Here is a 23,193-nt window from a genome sequence, read left to right on the forward strand (position 1 = left end):
AAATAAATATGACAAGAATTACATTTATTTATAGAATGTACACATCGAAATAAATATGGCAAGAATATTATATTTATTTCAAGAATGGAGACATCGAAATAAATATGAAAAGAATTATACTTATTTTGAGAATGTAAACATCGAAATAAATACACTTTATGGAGAGAATTATATCTTGGAAATACTCTACAAGCCTATAATGAAGGAAATGTTTATTTAAAAAAAAAAAATTAAATGGTAGACCCTTAGAATTACCTGTGCATAAAATGTTAAAGAAAAATTTTAAAGAAAGAAAACACTCTTCGTTGACAGAGCGTAAAATAATAATAAAACCTCTCTCTCTCTCTCTCTCTCTCTCTCCTATTAAATATAAAATCTAAATGCATTTTGAAATGTAGTAAACATAATTCAACTTTACTAAAGATCCCCAAACGAACAAAAAAGAATGTTTAGAAAATATTGATCTTTGTGTGTGGCATGGAATAATACCAAATCAAGGACCAATATTGCTCTCTGTTCTAGATAAGAAATGTAAACGTATATACTGTAGTATAGCTGGAGTGTAATAGCTTTCGCAACTGCTGTTGCAAAATACGTTACCAAGATAAATAAATGCTTCCTCATATTTGAAACCACTGTCTAGGAAGCATGGTGATTACTAAAATCACGTGGGTTTCCTTATTTGGACAACTGATATTTTTGGCATTTTTTTTTTTTTTAAGCACTATTGAGATAAACAGCCGGATAATAATATATTAAAATAATTTTTTCTCTCTTTTTTCTTTTTCTTTCTTTTTTATTCTCTCCGCCCTATTTTGCCTTCAAGGACTCCTTCAAACTATTTCATTTTATGATTTATAAACAGGTTTACAAGTACATATATGTCTAATTTTTGTACACATCCTAACATTTTTAAACTGTTGTCTAAATTAATCATTCCGTTTTTGAAGTGGTTGACAATTATTTTGATTTGTGAATCAGGTCACTCCTTCTTCTTCATGGACATGTGAATATCTTTTATGTTTATAATATGATGCGTTTATCCTATATATGATGTCTGGAGAATCACAAAAAGAAAGCAAGAGAAGAAGTTTCATCATGCCAAAAATATTTGAAGAGCTCGAAGAAGTGCCTTTATTATGAGAGCCAATTCAATTCTACACAGAGAACGAAAGAAAGTAAAATTATGGGAAATATTTTATCTTAATTTCAATTTTTTATAGCTTTAACTCTGTCTTGCTTTTCTGGTTCTCATCGATTGCTTCTAGTTAAATAACTTTTCATTCGTATTCTTTTTCTCCCTTGCAGTTCTTTCTGGTTTCATAAGGTGTCTTCCGTATTTAAGCACGGATTTTTCGTCTATCGGTCTTTCCCGATCGTATAGAAGCATTGGTGGTTGGTTCGCTCTGTTACAAGTAGGTCACAACTGGAAAGGACCGTTTGAAACCCACAGTGGCTGATGCCACCCTGACGAAGTGGGATCAAAGGTTGCAGTTGCGCCAATTTGTGCAAGGTTCCATGTTCTTACTCTTCCCAGAAAGCCTTTGCTATCACTACTTTAAAAACAATTTATTTATTTATTTTTTTTCTCTCTTTACCAATTTTCTTTATTTATTTAATTGAGAGAAAACGAATTATAGCCTCAATAAATTCCTTAGAAAAGAAAAGATATTAATTTTCCATAAAAGTCATTATCATTATCCAATGGGAACTGTTTCTTTTCATCAATGATGGTGTTGAGTGCGCGATCAGACATTTGGCTTTGCTTCATCAAAAGCATTTGAATAGTTGCATTCCCACATTATATTTGGATGGAATATTTAAAAATTGCTATAGCCAGTTTGACCAACTATACACGAATGTGTATGGAAATAAGGACCAAAGAAAAAAACTCTAAGGAAATAAAGTTAGACGAAAAGGGTACAAGAAAAAAAAAGTCCAAACGTCCATTTAAAATTTATTGAATGCAGTTATTTCGCATCATCTGTGTATTGTCATCAAAGAAAGAAAAAGCAGTAGCGTAATAGGGAAGGAGGGACAGAGTGCAAAGGTACATTCAACCCCCCCCCCCCGAACTAAACCCATATATCTTGCTATTATTATTTATTTTATTACTGCTTTTATTACACCAATATGAAGTTTTGATTGCTCTCTCGCAAACGAGTGTCTTGATTTCTTAGAAATCTAGACACTCGTTTTTAGAATGGCTCGACAATTTTTTCATTAAAAAGCTTAAAAACAAAAATAAATAAAATCTCATCTTTTCATAAATCAAGAGGGGGAAAAAACAAGAGTGACAGTTATAATTATGTATTAAATATCAGAGAGAATCATAGTCGTGGAAATGCATTTTACAAAACATAAAATAGTAACTGCATTCTTAGGAAATTAACTTTCGCACTTAACAATTCAACACCCCTGAGGGTAAGATATTCTGTTCCTCTTCTTTCTAATGGGATTACAAGTAAATGTAGGAATAATCTCTGAAATCTTTTAGAATTCACGGAAACGTCTAAACACTGCAAGTTCTGTGAACGTGCAATTTTCTGGGGCTTAACGAATAAAAGCCTTGTCATGATTTTCTTTGAACTTTAGGTGCTTGTGTTTAGTACTGTATGGTGGTTAGGGTGTTACCGTTGGTAGCTTGACATTTCGCTCACTGGTTACAATAGTGGCATAACCCAAAAATCGTAATTCTGAGATAATCGATGAGAAAAATTTTGCTTTTAAAATTAGTTTCGTTAGAAACGAACAAATTATGTGATTGTTGAAATGTATTGTGATTCATCTCATCATACCCAGTGGTACTCAAAATTAGGCTGGCTTGATCAACATTATCTTATGGCAGGGTCCGCAACCTGCGGCTCTTTGAACATATAACATGCTCTTTAACTTTTAGCCCACACAAAGCACAATTTAAAATGGAGTTAGAGGACTTAAAAATCAAGGACACGTGGAGTGCAAGACTAAAATGCCTTAAAACTGAAATTGAGGATCTGGAAAGGCAAAAGGCAAAAATTAGTTTCGTTAGAAACGAACAAATTATGTGATTGTTGAAATGTATTGTGATTCATCTCATCATGCAAATCTACACAAATGGACAGCGATAGATGAGTTGAAAAGCAAGACTAAATTGTATTCGATGTGTGGAGTAGCTTACCGGACAAGTATATAAATTTCAAAATATTTTCATTTGGACTTCTCTCAGTTTTTTGTTCGACGTATTTCTGCTGGAAAATATTTTCGAACATTAACTATATTAAAAAGAAATCAAGAAACCGTCTGAGCAATGCGAGTCTCTCAGCATCTTTAAAGATGAAAATTACGGCATACTCACTGGATGCTGAGGAACTTGCTCAAGGAGTTCAGCAGCAAAAGTCACATTAATTCGTAACTAATTGGATGTTTCTTACGTTTTTTCAATATTAATAAATGATATTTCAAAATATATATATTCTTAATAAAACACCTTCCCACTCTATTCCATTTCTTAAAAAACTGCTCCTCCCCCCAGCTTGAGCTGAGGTGCAGCTCTTCGGATTCTCTTTTTTTTTTAAAAATTAGATCAAAAATGGCTCTTCACTCAAAAAAGTTGCCGACCCTGCCTTATGGGTAACCAGAATTTCGAAACCAATTTCGAAACCAATACATGCCAATCCGGGACAGTTTTCAACGTTGGGAAAACGACTGAAATCCGGGACTGTCCCTCATAATCCCAGACGTCTGTTCACTTTGGTCTAACGTTACTTCACGAATTATCAGTGTTATTCACGAGGTAGGATAACACTGTTTCACGACCCTTCATACGATGACCTTGGAATTTAAAACTTCGAATTTCGAAACTCAGTTCGTAGACATCTACTTATCGCTTTTCTTCATTATTTTGATACGTAGTACGATACCTGGTACCTCGTAAATACTTATTGAACATTCTCTCTCTCAGCAAGCAAATAGTGTTCTAGTTCTACAAAACAGAACTTTATCTTATGAGTTTTATTATCAAGGTCGGTCATGACCCAGTGCATGATGTGTACGAGTGAGTACGAATTTCGCCACGTGTGAATTTAAGCCCACACCATACCACAAATACCTTGTTCGTGTGCACCTTCTTTGATATCGCTAAATAGTTTTATGCCCCAATATTGCCATTTTGTTGTGCAAAACTAATTATTCATAACCGTTTAATAAATTCATTGATGAACATAGTAGGTGTGAAGAAACAAGAAAGTAAATAAAATGACATAGGAACAATCTCATAAATAATTTCCTGATCACATTCATTTGCCAACAAAAAAAAATAAATAAGTAATAAACAAGAAGCCATTTTTGATCAGTTAAATTGTTTTATTTGATTAAGGTTATTATTATATTAAAACCACTCTTATACCACGTGAAAATCAATAATATGGTTTATTAGGCTGTACATTAAGGTGACGTTTCGAATATCTTACCGATACCCATCATCAGACCAAGCTGCTGACAGATTCCTCATACCGATGCTCCCAGTAACCTGATGTGCATACTCTGGTATGTATGTATGTGTTTTATTTGAATTATTAAACTGATCAAAAAAAATTTTGGTTTCTTCACTTCGGCAGTTTTTTTTTTTTTTAAACGTATTAATTTTTTCTATAATGATGGCGTAACAAAGACAGCATATTCTTAATATTTAAGGAAAAATTCAAAAGCAAATTATTATTTTAATAGTATCGGAGTTTTTGCTCATATCCATATCGTGTAGCAGTTTGTACTCGATTTGTATGTTGTGTGGGCTACATTACAATAAATATTTATTGTTATTGTTATTTTAATAGTTTTAGGAGCACCGGCAACTAAGGCCATATTGCCCCATATATCTTCTTCTTCCAGTCACATAGTTCCCTGAGGAGCTGTTGTAGCCACCAACAAAATCCTCCAACTGCATCGATCATATTGCAAATGTCACGCCCAAAAGTTCACCGATCCCATCCTCCTTCCAACTAGTTGCAGGTCTTCCTTTAACAGCAGTTTTTGGAGTTGGTTTTGTTATGGTCTCTGTGGCATCAGATAATGTGGTGGAATGCCATTGCCTACCACATATACTGTCTGTGAAATGCGTGTGTTCTGTGGCCGATTTTCTGTTTGCTGGACGTAAAACTATGCTGCCCTCGCCTGAGACCGACTAACTCAGACACGTGAAAAAGGTCCATAAAAATTCTTCATGTCATCGACGGGATTTGAACTGAGGTCTTTTCCACCCGGTGTGGGGAGGACAGCGAATCTACCAACTGTGCTACCTACGAGGGCATCTTTATTGCAATGCGTTAAATACAGTGCAGTTTATCATGGCATTAGCCATAGTGACGGTCGTTAACATGTATAAAAATAAATAATATAAATAAATTACAGAATATTTTAAATAAGTATTATAATTTAAATTCCTAGTTTGGTAAAAAAAAAAATGGTACATCTGCACGCAATGAAATAAATAACAGTAACACATAAAATTAAAGAAACTTGTTTATATATACTTTCCAGTCTAATGATTTATTTTACTGCACTGAACTCATACAGACCGTGCACAAGGAGGTATAAGTGGTTGCTGTGACTGTCTATAGCAGGGGTGCCCAATAAGGCGCCCGCGGGCTACCTTGCCCTTTAGCAAGGTAAAAGTCGCCCCCTGAACGTCTTAAATTTCTGATTTGCTAAATCTACTGATAGTACAGATAGAAAAGTTTATTATTATTATTACTATTATCTCTCTATTCATTAAAAAAAGTTTTCCTCCTAGTGATATTTATTCAGGCCAATGGAAGAAGAGGGCGGGACAATTACGGCGCTACAAATGCGCAGGTAAATAATTACATTGTCAATAACATTCACCAACCTCGTGCACGTGCTTCACTCTGCAATACATAGCCACGCACGGCATCATTTGATGTTCCATTGTAATGTCAGCTGAAGAAGGTACCCGATATAGTTTGTATTTTGTAAATATTTTAAATATTTGTATGTAGTTTGTAAATATTTTAGTCCTGCGTTTTCGGATGCAACAGTATTCCTCATGTATTGTGGAACCAAGCAAAAGGACTTTTCCGTGGGTGGGGCAATTACGTCGCTACAAATGCACAGGTAAATAATTACATAGGTCATTTCCTGATTAGATATCGATCATAGTGGCATAGTGTTTGGGTAAGGCGCCATCTGTAATTTCCCACATCTGCTCCATCAGCACTCTTGTGATGAATACAGAATCCCTGTAAAAGCCAGAAAGGTGTTGTGTGCTGCACGTGTAGTTTAGTGTTGGGTTCTGTTGCTTGTGCTGGCTTCTTGGTAGCAGGGCCATTAGTGGAACTCCGCGTTGTACGCTACCGCCACTGGGAGGTGAGCCAGGCCGTCCACAGTACTCTGGCTGCACTCCATCAGGGGTCGCCTAAGCTTCCTGATAGAGAACAAAAGAAAAGCATGAGTGACAGAGATAGCTGAAGGATGGGAGTAAAAAGGAGGAAGAACGTCAGTGCGTTTCGACAGGTATGTCTTTTACGTAGAAAAGACTTGACTTACTCCGTCATACCTCTACATTTTATGTAGAAAAGCGTGCGCGGGGGGTTGGAAAGCAGGGGAGAAACCCCCCTAGTTATTATTATTATTATTATTACCCTGCTTTAGTCTGCTGTGGATTTTTTTTTAACCCGGTTCAAATTACAACTAACTAATCCTGTAATTTTACTCTTATCCACAGAGCTGAAACTCGCAATAGCTGCTGCCAGAACTATTTCCTTTGATTTCCAGACTTCAAATTTCAGAAATCTCTATTAATTATCACGCAAACAACAAAAGTGTACTATCAAGAAAAGAAAATTTTAGTAGCCCGCAGAAGGAATTCTAAATATGAAGTAGGACAATGTGAAAACGTTTAGGCACCTCTGCTCTAGAGATTCCTAGCTCCTCTTAGTTGTTGAACAGAGGGGTTCAAGATCAACTTTGGAGTGTACTGAGGCAGTCCCAATTAGCAAGACTGCTATGATCACTGATTTTCATATCTACAGCAATGGAAGATACACGTTAACTTGAAGTTAGCTTGTTCATTGCCTGTCTATGTCTATTTTAATGGTCCGCCAGTCTAAAAGGCCGACCCTTGATATAAAAGTATATTCTCATTACACACATACTGCATCAGAGAATCTCTCTCTCTCTCTCTTGAAATATGAACTAATGAACTAACATACCCTCCAAATTGGGGGTATTATATTGTACATGATATCATCAATACGTTGGCAGACGATTGATGCTGTATTTGATATCATCCGTACGATGGCAGATGATTCCTGGCGGTCTCCATGTGCCAGGAATGGTAACCAACTTGTGGTAGTATCTTATGTTAGAAATTACCTGTACAACATTCCAACAGGTGGTGCGGTTGCCAGGCAAGTTGGCTGGGACCGCTTTCTTTAATAAATAAATAAAAATCTCTTGGGGAGAGCGGGGAGTGATTTTTATCAGAAAGCAATTTTTTCACTTTTTCTTCATATTTGCATTTTCTTCATATTTCTTCACATTGCAAGAAATGCAATGTGTATTTTTGTACTAATAGGGAACAAGGAAATTTATTTCTTATTAATGGCAAGCGCGGTAGTAAATGATTATCATAAACGATGAAAATTACTTCTATTCAGTTTAAAAACAATATTAAATCGATCTTCGTATTTTATTAAGCCTCGTTACAATTAACACGGAATACTTAGGATTCAATGATGGTAATGCGAGAATTAGTTGGTAAAAAAGATGGCAGAAAACAGGTTTTTTTTTTTTTTTTTTTTGGCAGAGACATTATGTGTCGTCCATTTTATTGCAGACATTTAATCTTTCCTTTATCTTTCACATTAAACAAGTTGATTGTTTTTCTTAAGAAAACACTTCACTACTTATCAATGATAATTGACTAATAAAACATTTAATGTTCGCTTGTTTAATTTCCAGGAACAGGAACATGTACATGTATAAAATTAGACAAACTTGTTTTTATATACTTTTTGAGTTTAGTAATTTATTTTATTTCCCTTAAATACATATAGACCATGTAAAAGGAGTTCTTACGCGTTGCACTGCATAGAAACTAGGAATACTTGCTCAGGAAACTTCAATAGGGAATTTAGAAATATTTTTCAGCTGTATTTATTATTCAAAAAACCGGATTTTAGAATTTAGTGATATATTGCTAAGAGTCTATGGAAAAAAGGATGGTTCGGTTCAAGCCTTCCAAGATATTTTGCATAAAATTAATATAAGTATTTTATATTTCTTGACAGTTATAGACATTTAAATGAAGGGGGGTTAGCAATTTCACTGTACCCCATTTCATATAATTTTTGGTAGCCATGTTTTAAAGTTGCCAATATTTTCAAGGAAGTAATCGTCCCTATGGCTAAATGGTGATTTCTACTCATCGGTGACAATTGTGACAGCTCCTTAAAAGCATTAGTTATTTTTATCAGTGACAAAATCACTCTTAAGTGCTCTTGTAAAATGTGATGTGCTGGTTGGTGTAGGATTTTTAGGCACATCGGCATTTTAGGCTATATTGCGCTGTATATATTATGTTTTTAAATTGCGTCTGCTTGGTGGTCGATTTGCTGTTTTGCTGAACGAAAAATCAGAGTTTCTGGGAGAAAACAACCATGCTACACCCCTCTGAGACCGACTAACTCAGCCACGTTGTGAAAAATGTCCATAAAAATTCCTCACGTCATTGACTGGATTCAAACTCAAATCTTTTCCACCCGGTGTGGGAAGGAGGACAGTGATTACACTAACTGTTATACCTATGAGTGCATGTGATATTCCTTAAGGAATGTAAGGCATACATGTGTGTAACTGGTATTCATAGTAACCAAATATGTCATCGGTTACACTTTATGAAATCAAAAATTTTAAAAATTTGTGTGTTAAAATTATTTAAGAATAGGTTGCGTCATCTGTTGATGTGAGTATTAGCAGGAGGTCTGAATATTATACTTTACAGTACGCTGTAACTGGTTACTTCAGAGAAGTGTGCTTTTCGATTCATCTTTTCTAATAGTTCGCGCCTCCCACACGAGAGTCGTGACTCGCTACCTCTAGTTTACTGAATGGTATTCCTTGAAGTGACTCGATTCATCAAGCTCTATCTCTGTACGGATGCCAAGGGCGGTCCCAAGTAGAGGCTAAAAGGATTATAACTCCCATTTTATGATCAAAATAATGTGTACTTTTTACTGCTACATTATGATTACAATTGTATGCATCTAAAGTAATAATTCCTCGGAACACTGGTTTAGCCCCCCCTTTAGAAAAACCTTGGGACCGCCCTTGACTGACACGACTGATTTGAATCAAACAAAAAGATTAGTTTTTTCCATCACTAGTACACATCAACTCCATGATTTCAAAAGCCACCAGTAGCGCTATAGCTCTTAGACTACAGTGAACTAATACTCATGCTCTAATGAGACAATACGTTATCAAATGTGTTACTCCAATTCCGCTTTATGCAAGGCTTATCTGGTCATCAGTACATGAGAGTAGCGCTCAAGTATGGAACCCTGGCTCCTGAGATGGCTGAATAGGATTTCTGGGAAACCGTTTACTATCTCAAGAGAGATACTGTATGCTAATTTAGATAAAACACTGGATGCAAATTATACCTACATGAATCATTTTACCTTTGGATCGGTTATTATCAGATAGACTGGATTCACCTAAAGTTAAAAGTTGGATAACTCGACCTCGGATGACGCAACGGATGATAAATGGTAAAGAAACAAAGGCCGGTGCAGCACGCAGTTGGGGAGATTCTTCCCAGCAAATAAAGTTTTTTAATAATCTGAACATCGACCTATAGAAACTATGTACAAACCAAAAAAAAAATACAGGAAGGAAATCTTTGGAGATGTGTCCTGGCAGACTCAGATGTGAACACTGAAGCAAGAAAAGGACAATGGTCAATCAGCTTCCCTCTAATTGACTAATTTGCATATAATAGATTATTTCGATTACTGAAATAATCGATTATGCCCATCACTAGTTACAAGCAGGCCATAACTGAAATACGAGCGTTTGGGATCCACAGTAGCTGATGCCACCCCGACGAAATGGTTGCTGTGTTTTTTCTTCCAATTCTTTCCTAGGTTATTTTTTTCTTATTTTTCGTATTGAAGTAAGGGTCAACATTTGCTTTCAGGTTTGCACGTGTGTAGAGTCTTGCTTTATTCCTGCCAAAATTTCACTACCTTGGGCAACACTCTACGCTACTGCTCTACCTGGAGTGAGCGTCAGCCTGTAGCTGGTTTCTCAATTCAATTTAATTTTATTATTTCTCTTTAGTAATTTTCTTTGTTTGTTCAGGTTGTTTAATTACAGCATGATTGCAGGTAGCAGTAGCACCTCATAAGCATGACCTGTTGCAATTTGCAGAACAATTCCACGCAATTTCCAACTTAGTTGTGATTGATGATAATAATAATAAAATGCTCCCACACTAGAGAGAATCCAGCACGCTAATCTTCCCCCTCGCGGAAAGATCCCTGTCTACTCTGTACACGTGTCAGATCATGAAACATTATTGTTTTTATTATGTTTTCTTTTCACGTTTGTATCCCACCCCACGACACAGTTGGTGTAGAAAGTACAAGATTGTATCTTTGTTTTTTCTAGAAAATTTCCATTACTTTGGAAATTATTTACAACGTGTCCAGCTGATTATTTACTTATACTATTAGGCACATGTGTCCCTAACTGATGTTGTTTATTGTTTGTCTCTCCAATAGCTTACGTCACCACTAAGTGCCGAGATAATAGCTGCCATTGACAGCAATTGATGGAACCATTGTGGCAGAAGCGGTACAACCAGTGACGTCATTATTACATGCTACAGCAGCAGACGTAGATCAAAGGGAAGAGGAAGGGGACTATATTTTTAAAAATTATCAAAACCTAAAGTGAATATGTATTAAACAAATTACAAACAGTTTTTATTCACGTTTTTGTTCGAGTCCAGCAATGAGCTGAAAAGGCGCTGGTTCAAGCTGGTGCTAATCTAGCGCATGCGCAGTTCAGTATCTTACATCACTTAGCTTACTCCCACAGAGTAGTAACATATCTTACTTCTCTGTGCTTATTCCTATAAGATAAGAATCAGCTATTAGAGTGTTAAATCAGCATTTTCAGTGTTATTTTATACTGCATATCAGCGTTAATTTTGATCTTTGTGTTCCCAAATTAAATGGATGTGTTCTTTGTGTTCCCATACAGATGTTGCAATAATTAAACGTAAAATATTTAGTATTGTACTAAGAAGTTCATAGTAGAAAAGGGCAATTAATAAAATTCATTTTTCTTTTTTTTTTTCTTTCTTTCTTCTTGTTTTCTATGATCTTTTTTTTTGCCCTTAGTTCCTCTGGAGTGCTTTGCGTTACTGGCAAGTCCTGAGAGCATTAGCAATCTCCTTCTTTGTTCAAGAACAACAACCTTTGGGGTAGCAAGTGATTATAATCACAGTCCTCACCACACCGTATGGAAAAAGGCCTGATTTCAAATCCAGCCAATTAGGCCAGGAATTTTTATGGGCTTTTTTCCCAATGTATTCTAGTTAGTTGAACACGGGCGAGAGATGCATGTTTCTTTCCCCCCCCCCCCGCTTTTCTTAGGAAACTCGGGTTTTTCGTCCAGCAAACAGCGAACCAACAAAGAATACAGTTAGAGACAATATACTGCCACCTCATAGTCTTAGTTGTTTCGATTTAAAACACATACCTAACTTTAACCCTTAGAGTAAAACGCTGTTTAACTTTTTCATTCATACTTTTCTCTTAGAATATGTCCTATCTACAGTAGTTTCTTTTTCTTTTGATGATTTCTTTTAATACATTTTCTTTCCTTGTTTTCTTTAGTACCTGAACGTTCTTCATATTTCTTTCAAGCTGGCTCTCCTAATCCTCAATTCTACTCCAGATGCACATTTCAAATGTTCTAGTTTTTAATCTTGTTTCGTATTGTCCAAATCTTCTCACCTTATGAAAGGGCGTTTTTACTACAATCCTTTTCCTGAGCTCCACCCTTATTGCATCGGTCTTGTCAATATTCTTTTCCTTCTATTAGAGGCTTCTTTGCCTTACCTGGGCTTTTATTTCATCTTCGCTTTTAGTCCTTATTGCCCTTGCAGTAGCACAGTACATTTGCCCTCTTGACACCGGGTGGAAACTCCCGGGTTCGAATGCCATCATGGATGCAAGAAAAATTTTATGGGCTTTCTTCACAACGTGGCTCAGTTAGTCATCTCAGGCGAGGATTGTATGAGTTTTCCGTCAAGCAAACAGACAAATTGACCACAGAACACACGAAATTTATAGACAAATATATACGGCGCAATATAGTCTAAGTCTGAAAGCCCTACAACAATAGTCCTCACTAGAATTCCAGACAGTAGCGCCCCGAGGAGTTTTCTTGAGGGAGGCTGTGGAAGGATCAGAGTGCTGCTTTGGCTAAGAGATAATCACTATTTTTTTTTTTTTGTTTGTTTATTTTTGTTTTTTTCGTTTCAATCCAACTTCTCTAGGAGAAGCTGATAGGTGGAGCTTTCCCATCTGCGTGCGCCCCTGATTCTAGATATCTAAATTCTTTCATTTGCTCTTCTAATATAATGTACCTTCTACTTTATGAGCAAATGAAAATGCCTTGCTTGATCTAGTGAAGCAGATCCTTGCTTGAATTAGGTCAAGACTCCTTGAATTTGAATCTTCCTTGATCTAGGAATAATCCTTTTTTCTGGTTTGAAGAAATCTTTACTTAATCCCAATTTGATGTGGAAAATTTTTCTGGATTGAAGAAAAGTGAAGCCATTCTTCAACAATATGTTTCTGATGTGTATATGTTTTTTTTTTTTTTTTTTTTTTTTACAGTAAAAGTATTTTTTAAACTGTTTTCATGAGTTGTAGCTAGAACCAGCGAAGGAACACATTCCCACTATCGGCCTCACACAATGGTCCAAGGTCATTCATCTCTGACCTCCCTCAACTTAGAAGAGGACTTCGTGCCCTTCTGTTTGCCTCGAGACTTACAGCTACCACCTACTTTGTATAGGACCCAGGATCGCAAACAGTATTCGCAGAATGACTAATATTACGAACTAAACACGAGCAACAATTACAGAATCCCAAATGAATGACGAAGAGATATTTAACATTTGTAATTCTTGTACAGCAATATGATAAAGGAACCTGGGCTCGTTTTAACCAGGACTCGGAATGGACGCCAGAACGCTGAAACGACGTTCCCGATCGTCATACTGGCCGGTAATGTCACGAGTACGCGTTGACTGCCTTCCACATGTATTACAGTATTCTGAAGATCGTTCTGTTTCTTAAAAATTTCCTCCGGTTTTAGCCTAATCTAATGACATTTTGTTAGAAATGCAACCACCACATTAGTTTGAAAAAGTTAGGGGAAAAAAAAATAAAATGCGAAAATTGTTATTAGGGCTTGACTGAGCCAAAGAAATCTTTAACAGTTCTTAACCTCTTTCCAGGATTAAAATGAATGAAAAATGAAAATACCGAAAATACATTTTTGTGACAAAGCAACTAAGGCTATGGGTCTGAAGAGGATTGCTATTGTTATTTATATAGCGCATTAGGGTCTAGGACCATAATGCGTTACTATGGCTATTAGGTGTCTATATATAGGGGATGGAAACATCTATGATAAGAATTACAGGTATGCGCTAATATGGTGTTGGGTCATCCTTTGCTTTTAAAACAACTTGTATTCTATGTGGAATAGATTCAAATAAACCTTGAACTGTCTTAAGAGAAATATTGGACCATTCTTCAAGGAGGAACATTTCAAGCTCCTTGAGTGAGGAAGGTAGAGGAAATTTGCTTCTCACTCTCCTCTCTAAATATGCCAACAATGGTTCAATAACGTTTAAGTCTGGTGATTGTGCAGGCCATGAAAGATATTTACCCTCAATTTCATGCTCCTCAAACCAAGGCTGGACACGTCTGGCTGTGTGTATGATGAGCGTTATCGTCTTGAAACATGGCATCGTTTGTGAGGAACAATGTTTGAACCATGGGATGAACATAGTCACTCAGAATATCAAGGTAATCAGTAGCAGTAATTTGTCCGTTCAGGATGATGATAGAACCTAAAGAATACCAAGATATTGCTGCCCGAACCATTGTTGGTTCTCCTCCATATTTGATGTTTGGCACAAAACAGTTAGGATGATGTGCTACATTTGACATTGGCCAAATGTAATCTCTCTCTGATGATGGAAAAAGTGTGAATCATGATTCGTCTGAAGATATCACATGTTTCCAATAATCAAGCTTCCAGTTTTAGCTCCCCTTACACCATTACATCCTCTTTCAAACATTACTACCAATAACGAGTAGCTTGGCAATAGCAGCTCTGCCATAAATTTCAGCTTTGAATCATGTTCCGAATTATTTTGTTAGAAACAGGTTGCTGAGACTCTCATTAAGTTCTGCAGTTATTTTTGAGGCAATAGTTTTGTGTTTCGGAATAAAATCCTTTACAATGTCTGGCGGTTTCTATCAGTCAGCTTCGATTTTCTGTCACAATTCTTCCAATAACATTTTGTCTTTCCATACTTAGTGAATGCAGCCATCACTTTCGCTTCAGTTGTAATCTGCGCTGTAGCACAGTGGTATCGTCACCGTCCTCCCTACACCAGGTGGAAAAGGCCCGGGTTCGAATCCCGTCGATGATGCGAGGAACTTTAGTGGGCTTTTTTCACTCCGTGGCTGAGTTAGTCGATCTCAGGCGTAGATAGCAAGGTTCCCCCCAGAAACTGGGGTTTTTTTCATCCAACAAAACAGACAAATCGACCATAGAACACAAGCAATTAACAGACATAAGACACACAGCACGGCAGATGAATTTAATTATTCGGGTGGCCTAAAAATAATAGTTTGGTAGCTTTTTGTGTTACTACACATTTCGCTACATGAGAAGAACGAAACCCCATATATATTACTATACTATCATCACAGATTGTCTTTGTGATGCACCACTGACTCATTTAAGATGTATACTGTTATTTATTACTAATGTGACGCCGCTATCCAGACGCGGTTTCTATGGTTATGCCATCTAACGAATGCTTCTGACAATAACCCGTCGAAAACGACTGTCTGGATGGTGGCCATGCAATATTAATAAATAGTGCGATGCTTCTCTGAATACACTCAAGCAATCCATCACTTAGTGCTACTTTATGAATTTCGATTGAGAAATCTTGGTAGCGTAGAACGGAATTAACTCTTGGAAATAATATCACATGCGAGACCAAATTTCCATGCAGGACTCCATTTCTGTAGTGTGTTCTGATTCCCACCAATCTGCAGCATTCACTCACTCACCACCTATAAATCAACAATATTACTCTACATAGTGACGTTAAATGTAAGAGGGTACACCTCTGCATTGACGCAACAAGTTAGCTCTTGAGAAATTTCAACCGTATCACGTTGACCCACAGGATATAAACATAAAACAACAGTTAAGATTATCACTAAGATGGATGAAAATGAGGTATGCGAAATATTGCTAATGATTAAAATAAAGTAACTCCCTATTGATTTTGGCATTTTAAGAAACTGCTTGTAGGATATTACGCAAGTTGGAGTGAATTATAAAGATAAGGTTACACTTGTTCACGTGCGAGCGGAGGTGGCTAAGTTTGATCACAAAAGAAATACAAGTAATTAGAAAATGATTGGTATATGAGCTAATTAAAGCTCTAAGTTGTCAATAAGTTTACAATATATCTAAAATAGGAGTTACTGTATATCTTTAATAGCTACAATATATCTATAATAGGACTCCGTTTTTTATTGTCCAGGCAAAGAAAAAACAGATAAGGTCTGTGTAAGGTATCAAATACTAATGCCTTACACAGAGACATTGGTCTTTGATAGAACAGGTAAAAAAACAAAAACAAAAAGGACATTTTTTCGTTGTTGTTTTTCTTTAAAACGAACACAAATCGGTTATAAATGGCAGTAGAAATCACAAAGTGGGTACTCAATTTTCAGGTGCTATATTTGACCATTCTTACGAGATTCGAGTTGAATTCCATCCTTCTAATTTGCCCTTCTTCCGTACAAATTCATGTCATTCCGTATAAATTCAATTTCATATAAATTCGTATATAAATATATAGGTATGTATTCTTGTGGTAGGGATCAAGGGGCCAATCTCTAAGTGATGGAGAAAAATGATTCCTCCTTTGAACCAGCTTTTAAGAAATAGCGAAGGATGCATATAATTATTCATATTCGAAAGCATTTCATTTATGAAGGATTACATTATAGGCAGGAGTGTTCCTAAGATTATACATGCCTGCGTGTAAATTTAATAATGAGGCCTTTTATTAGTAAATTTTGTCACCTGTGTGTTAACCACACAAGACTTCATTTGATGGCTCCGCACTGGAACGTACCGGAACGACGTTCCGGTACTGTTTTTATAAATGTCATAAGAAAATCATTAAATTTATGCACCTAATATTATTAAACAATGGCATAATCAAAGGGGAGGAAGAAATATCTATTTTACCCATTGCTACTAAAAATATATATTAATAGCAATCTTTAAAATTAATAGATTTCTTTAAAAATTTATTTAAAAACAAAAATATAAATTTCGCAATGAAACTTGAACGTTTCTTACTAAAGTACTATGTGTTAGATAAAGAGATCCAACGAATGAGATATACCGTGATGCGTGCAAACGCTGCTGCATTCGCCATGAGCTGAACGCTAGAACTGGTTGTTCTATGAACCATGAGCTGAAGTCTGATTCAGTTACTGTACAGTCGATGTGGCGTTATCATATAGTTTTCTGGAGAACGAGGTTTCCGGTACTATTTTTTTAGCAATAAACCTCTGGACCGTAAGGCTATAGAAATTCATCATCCATTGGCTATGGTGCCTGCATATTAAATGCACCATGAAACAATTAGGACGAAAATGGCAAGTCATGGTGCTGTTTAGAAAGGATTTTTAAGCTATTAATACTACCACCTCTAAATTGTCACGTACAACTGTAATTTTCAGAGTTTAGCATATAGTCAGAACTGACATACCTTAAAAGTATATACAGTACAGCAAGGGCGTGTTCAGGGGTGGGCAGAGGGAGCATATTCCCCCCTGAACCAAAAATTTGAAATTAAAGGGGGGAAAAAGCAGTAGGCGTTCCAAAAAAAAACAAAACAAACTCAAACGCCTGGTACCCCTTACGATAACACCTGGATACGCCACTGCAGTACAGTACCTATGTTTTTATTTGAAGGGCAGCAATTTCTATTTGCGTAAGGTCAGTCAAAAGTCACCGGTCAACTCTGTACAATCAACGCTCAGATTTTAAAACACAAAACTACTAAAAGATTCTCAATAATAATAATGATAAGCGTCTAATATTCTAATTAAATGTCTAATATTCTTTTCGAAATGAAATTATCGGAATGTCCAAAATGGAACGTAGTCCAGCCTGATCCTAGCTAAGGCCACTTGACAATAGAATTATTTATTAATTACTGGTTACCATTTATTTAAATCTGAAAATGTACTGTATTTCATTTACGAAGAAGTACATAATAAAAACGGCTAACTGAGTTGGAGTTGTTGATCAAGGTCGTGAAAGATTTCGTCATAGAAAGAAAGCCTATCGTATATCTGTGTTGTCTCCTTAGTTATTTCTTTGGATAGTAAACAACTAATGAACATTGCCAGTTTAACCTATGTAGCACTACGAAAATAAATGTAATTTTTCCTGGCACGACAACTATATCCTTTTGTTTTTTTGGCCTTACGAAAGCAAACCGAGGTCAGGATGAAAAGTAGCAGATGCGTCATGCCATCTAGTAGTATAAACTTGAAGTAATCGTAAATATCTAGTAAGATTTAGAATATTTCGAAGAACATTCTTCAAAATATTCTTCGAAATATACCTAGTAAGATTTACTAACTAGGCATATACAATATGCCTAGTTTAAAAAACATCACAAGTGAAATTTATAAGCAAACAGACATCTGCATCTTAGACCTATTTATTTTCAATTTTATTATTAAATCGGGGTTTTCTTTGGGCCTATTATAATATAAATTAGAATTAATGTACTTAATTGAGGCTATTGTCAGCCTCTGATAAACAGAATTTTTATAACTGCAAATTATGTCATATTTGGATTAATTTATTTAATCATAAGTGGTTAATTCGATATTCGTTAATAAATATTAACGAATGCTCACATCTGGTGAGTATGGGCTTGGCAAACCCAGGGTCCTGAGCTGGATATCATCATTCTTCTCTTTCTTGGTGATTCCTTTCTACTTCTGACACACACACACACACTCTCTCTCTCTCTCTCTCTCTCTCTCTCTCTCTCTCTCTCTCTCTCTCTCTCTCTCTCTCTCTCTCTCTCAGGGAATTTTTTTTTTTTTTTTTTTTGGCTGGTGCAGCATAAGCCTCAAGCTTCCTTGCATCATATGGCTAATAATAATAATAATAATAATAATAATAATAATAATACAGAAAACAAACCAGTCATATTATTTCTAGATAAGCTATAAAGTATAAAACAGACAATACAAGTTTTTCATGCGAATCGTTATGCAAGTATTGTGTTCAATGACGATTGCACCCAAAAACGAAACATCCTTTCCAGCTGATTTTGTGATAACGAAATCTTACTTCCTTCTTGACGATAAAAAAGCTTGACATAGGACACATTTAGGACAATAGAACACAAATAGAATATGCAATCAAATAAATGCAATCTACTCTTTATTAAGAATTTATCGGATTCCATATTCTTCTTCGTAATTGTAAGCCCAATTAAAATGTTATTCAGTTAAACAAGATAAACATGTTTACTCTAGAAGTTTCATTTTCAAAGTATTAAAAAAAAATTCATTTTTTATTTTTTAATTTTAAATTTCAGTATTCAAACAGTTATGGCTGACTATGAAATGGCAACGAGTCATGGCACCGCCACAACAACACTGAAAAAAAAAATAATAAAAATAAATAAAATAAAAAAATAAATAAAAGTAACACCTTTTTATTTTTTAATGAAAAAGTAACACCTATTTATTAATGATTTGTATTTATTTTGTATTAATAACCGGTTCTATTAATAAGTAACTGCTGTCTAATGTACTGGATTCTAAGCCAATATAACGAAGCGAGGTGCCACTTTGAAACTGGCTGTCATTGTTACCAACTGCAAATTATCCACGCATTGGCAAAGTGACGTTTTGGAGTGCCGAAATATAGCTATCGCTACCGAAGGATGTGGTAGGCAATGGCATACCACCACATTATCTGATGCCACAGAAACCATAACAAAACCAATTCCAAAAACTGCTGTTAAAGGAAGACCTGCAACTAGGTGGAAGGAGGATGGGATCAGTGAACTTTTGGGCGTGACATTTTGCGATGCCGCTCGTATAGCATATGATCGATGCAGTTTTTGAACTAATGTGACTGGAAGAAGAAGACCGAAGAGATGGATTTTCTAGACTGTGCTAAATTCACAAATAAGATAAGTAATTTATTAAAATAAAAAATCTTTTTTGTTAACATACGTTAAACCTGAAATTAAAGGAATAGGCTGCCTGATTTAGAAAAGCAACGTTCTAACGAAAAAGGTCTTTTTGTTATTGTTGTTTTGGCGTTACCAGTTGAATTCACCAGAGGCAGCTATTGATTCAAACTATGAAATGCTGGAACATACGAAGAGAGAAATATATGAAATTTATATGTCTCAGTATAATGTATGCAGTTTGCTTTACAACTTTCAGTTCAGCCGTAGAAACGAATCTCCAAATGGTAGTTTCACTTATTCACTTAGCACAGAGATTCTCAAAATATGGGTGTTCCCCTTGGGGATGCCTTGATTTTTGAGGAGGACGCTTGTTTTTCTGAAGCATTTTTTTTTCACGGAATATGGATAAACCATCCCGCGAACCCAGGTAGGAAGCGTATTCCATTTTAATCTTTGAGATTAAATGTATTGATGCGTATATTAATTTAGAAAAGTAAATGTACTCATAGGTAAATTTTATGTCAAATCTCTTTATTTGCACTTTCTAGAAGATGGAGCCAGCAGGAATAGCTTTTCAAAAAGAATTACAAAGGCACAAAATAAGTACTTTTTATTTATTTGCAGCTTTTCTAAAGTCTTACTTGAGTCTGGAGTGATAGACTCAAAGAAATCGTTGCGTTGCAAAGAAAAACGAATTTGGCTAAGGAAATACTTGTAGAATTCTTTTAGTCTGGTGTGTTTTTCATGAATGAAGAGCCAATCATTATTTAAAGCTTCTACCTTCAAAAATGCAAGATCAGCATACATGCGAATATGCAGTCGACTATTTTCATTCTTTCTGTATTCGCTAACCACCTGCTACCCTTGATTCTCCACCACAAGCACTGATTAAAATTGCAGCCTTCAGTAGTGATGCAAAACATATTTCAAAGGCTTCCAAATCCGTGGAGATTTAACAGGATTGCACTCTAGTATTGATTTATGCACCAACTTCCGCAGTCATTCATACGTTTCTCTCTTGCTTGTTAGCAGTGCAAAAACTACAGGTATTATTTCTTTCCTCAGCTCTTCATCCAATATCAACATGAAACGTATATATCTGCGAAAATGATTTACAGCAACTTTTAAATGTGCCTTCGATAAGAACTATTTAGCAATTTCTAAGAGCTTCGCTTTCTTTGCTACTGGCAAATGTTATGATTCTGTTCTCTACCCCATCGAAGACAAAAAATAAATTTTTTTCCATCGACCATATTCATTTAGCACTATTTCTTGGGCCCTTTAGGATTCGCCAATACCAACTTGTTCATCCCCCTTAGGCGTTGTAAATTGCTTTTCACCGAAGAGTGGGACATCTGTCAAAAAACTCGTACCCTCTATTAAAAAGTGGGCTAAATTTTAATTTATATTTACCACTGGATATGATTCTTTAGCTCGTTTTCTTACTTTACAAATATAGTTCTTATACACCTCTGTTTGCGCAGACATGTTCCGATGTGTCATTAGTATTTCATTACTTTTAGTAGTCCAAAATTCTGTGACTCTTCCTTTACGTAGATCTACATAATCACATTTTATTTATTGCATCCATATTGGTTCGTAACATTGTCCATTTCGAGCCCTGATTGCATATGCGTTTGCAATATTGCTGTTTTTGATTTTTGATGATATAAGGGCTTCTATGATCAAAATGCACTGGTGGGTTCTTCATATTCATTCAAGGCCACAGACAGTTTTCTCTCGATACGTTCAACAATCACACAAAAAACAAAAATAGCAATAACAATAAAAAGAAAATAATGAGAAGATTAAGATAGCAGGGCAAGGGGAGAATCCAGAAGGAATGATCTCCCTCCTCTTGGATTTGTTTCAGTTTACTTGGGCTATGGGAGAGTAATTGGGCAATTATTCTTCCCCCTCTTCATTGAAAATTAAGCTCACTCCTTGATTTGAACTTAACTTTGAATGACCTCTGGGTAGGATCTCCGTCCTTCCCATGCCGGGGTGGAAAAGACCTGAGTTCGAATCCCGTCGATGACATGAGGAATTTTTATGGGCCTTTTTCACAACGTAGCTGAGTTAGTCGGTCTCAGGCCAAGGTAGCACGGTTCTTTCTACTAGAAACTTGGGTTTTTTTATCCAGCAAAAAGAAAATCGACCTCAGAACACACGCAATTTACAGTCAATATAAACGGAGCAACATGGCCTTAGTCGCTGATGTTTCTAAAACCTATAATAGCAACACATATATCATAATCATTATATTTCTTTCCACCATAGAAAAAGATTTCAGCCTGGATACGTCAGTGCAACAAAATTCATAACTACCTTTCGATAGTAATCGTGACGATGCTCCAGTTCACAAGGTCGAGTTGCAAGGTCAAAATTGAATAGGTCAAATTCCAAATCAACTCTGCTCCTCCCCCATATATCTCCTAATGTGATTAATGTTTTTTTTATTTGTTTTTATTAAGTTAGAAACCCTTAAGGATAATTATCTCGAGAGTGCAAGGATATAAATGGTTACAACTAATCAAAAAAAAAAAAAACATGAAGAGTTTGAATTCCTTACAGGAAATGTAAAACGAGCATTGAGACTGAGGAGGAGGAGGGGGTTCCATTTAAAAAATAAAAATTAAATGTTTTTTAAGCTGTTCCCTTTAAGTTGTGTGTGTGTGTTTTTTTTTAACTCTTGACTACTCCTAATCCGCTGTGATAAACTTTTCTAATACTGCGCAAAAATATTCTATCAAGTGTTGATACTTCATTCGGCTTTCCCATTAAAACAGCTAATTTTATTATTTCTATCAGTCTAAACATCTCAAATATAGTATAAAAAGCAGTCACTTCAAGGAAATAGTGAGCCAAGTGTGATCAGGAGGTGTCCCCATCTTTTTTTAAACGAAAACCTTACGATTTCTTAGCAGTAGAAAATCTATATATATAACTAAAAGCAAAAAGGATAGGAAGAGAATAAACAGATTTTTCGGGATTCATTTAATCCAGTTTTACTTCATTGCTGTATATTTAAAGGGAAATCAGGCCAGGATGCCATTGATTACAAATCCACAATGGTGCATAATTTAAGGTTGATCCGGGTAGTTGCCGATTACACTTTGACCATGCATTGCTGTTTCTTCCATTTATTGATAGTGCTCCTGATGATTAAGCACGCAATGCTGAATTATTTCACAGCCTGCATGCTAGCGACATCTGGCGTAACTATTAGAAACTTACTATAACACAGATTGAAAAGTTCGCAAATGTATTTGATTTTTAAGATTTTCAGAAATAGAAAAGTTTAACCAATTTGTATTGATGCGTACGCTTTGGAGCTTCCTAAAATCAGAGGGACACTGAGCAGTTGTTTATTTTATCCACTGGATAAAGCAACCCTCTTTCCAAGAGAAACATAAAGGTTGACCAAGAAAGCATCTTTATTATATCGAATTCCGTTTCCATGGCAGCAAATGCTGAATCCATGTAATACTTAAGTGAGGCTAGTTAATAAACTTGATAAGTATAATCTAACTCTCACTCCTTCAAATTTAACATTGGAAAATATCAAATGAGATGCTTCCTTTTAAATATTAATATGAACC

Source organism: Mastigoproctus giganteus, chromosome 3 (assembly GCF_048544385.1).
Source record: "Mastigoproctus giganteus isolate SK-2022 chromosome 3, ASM4854438v1, whole genome shotgun sequence".
Classification (NCBI taxonomy): domain Eukaryota; kingdom Metazoa; phylum Arthropoda; class Arachnida; order Uropygi; family Thelyphonidae; genus Mastigoproctus; species Mastigoproctus giganteus.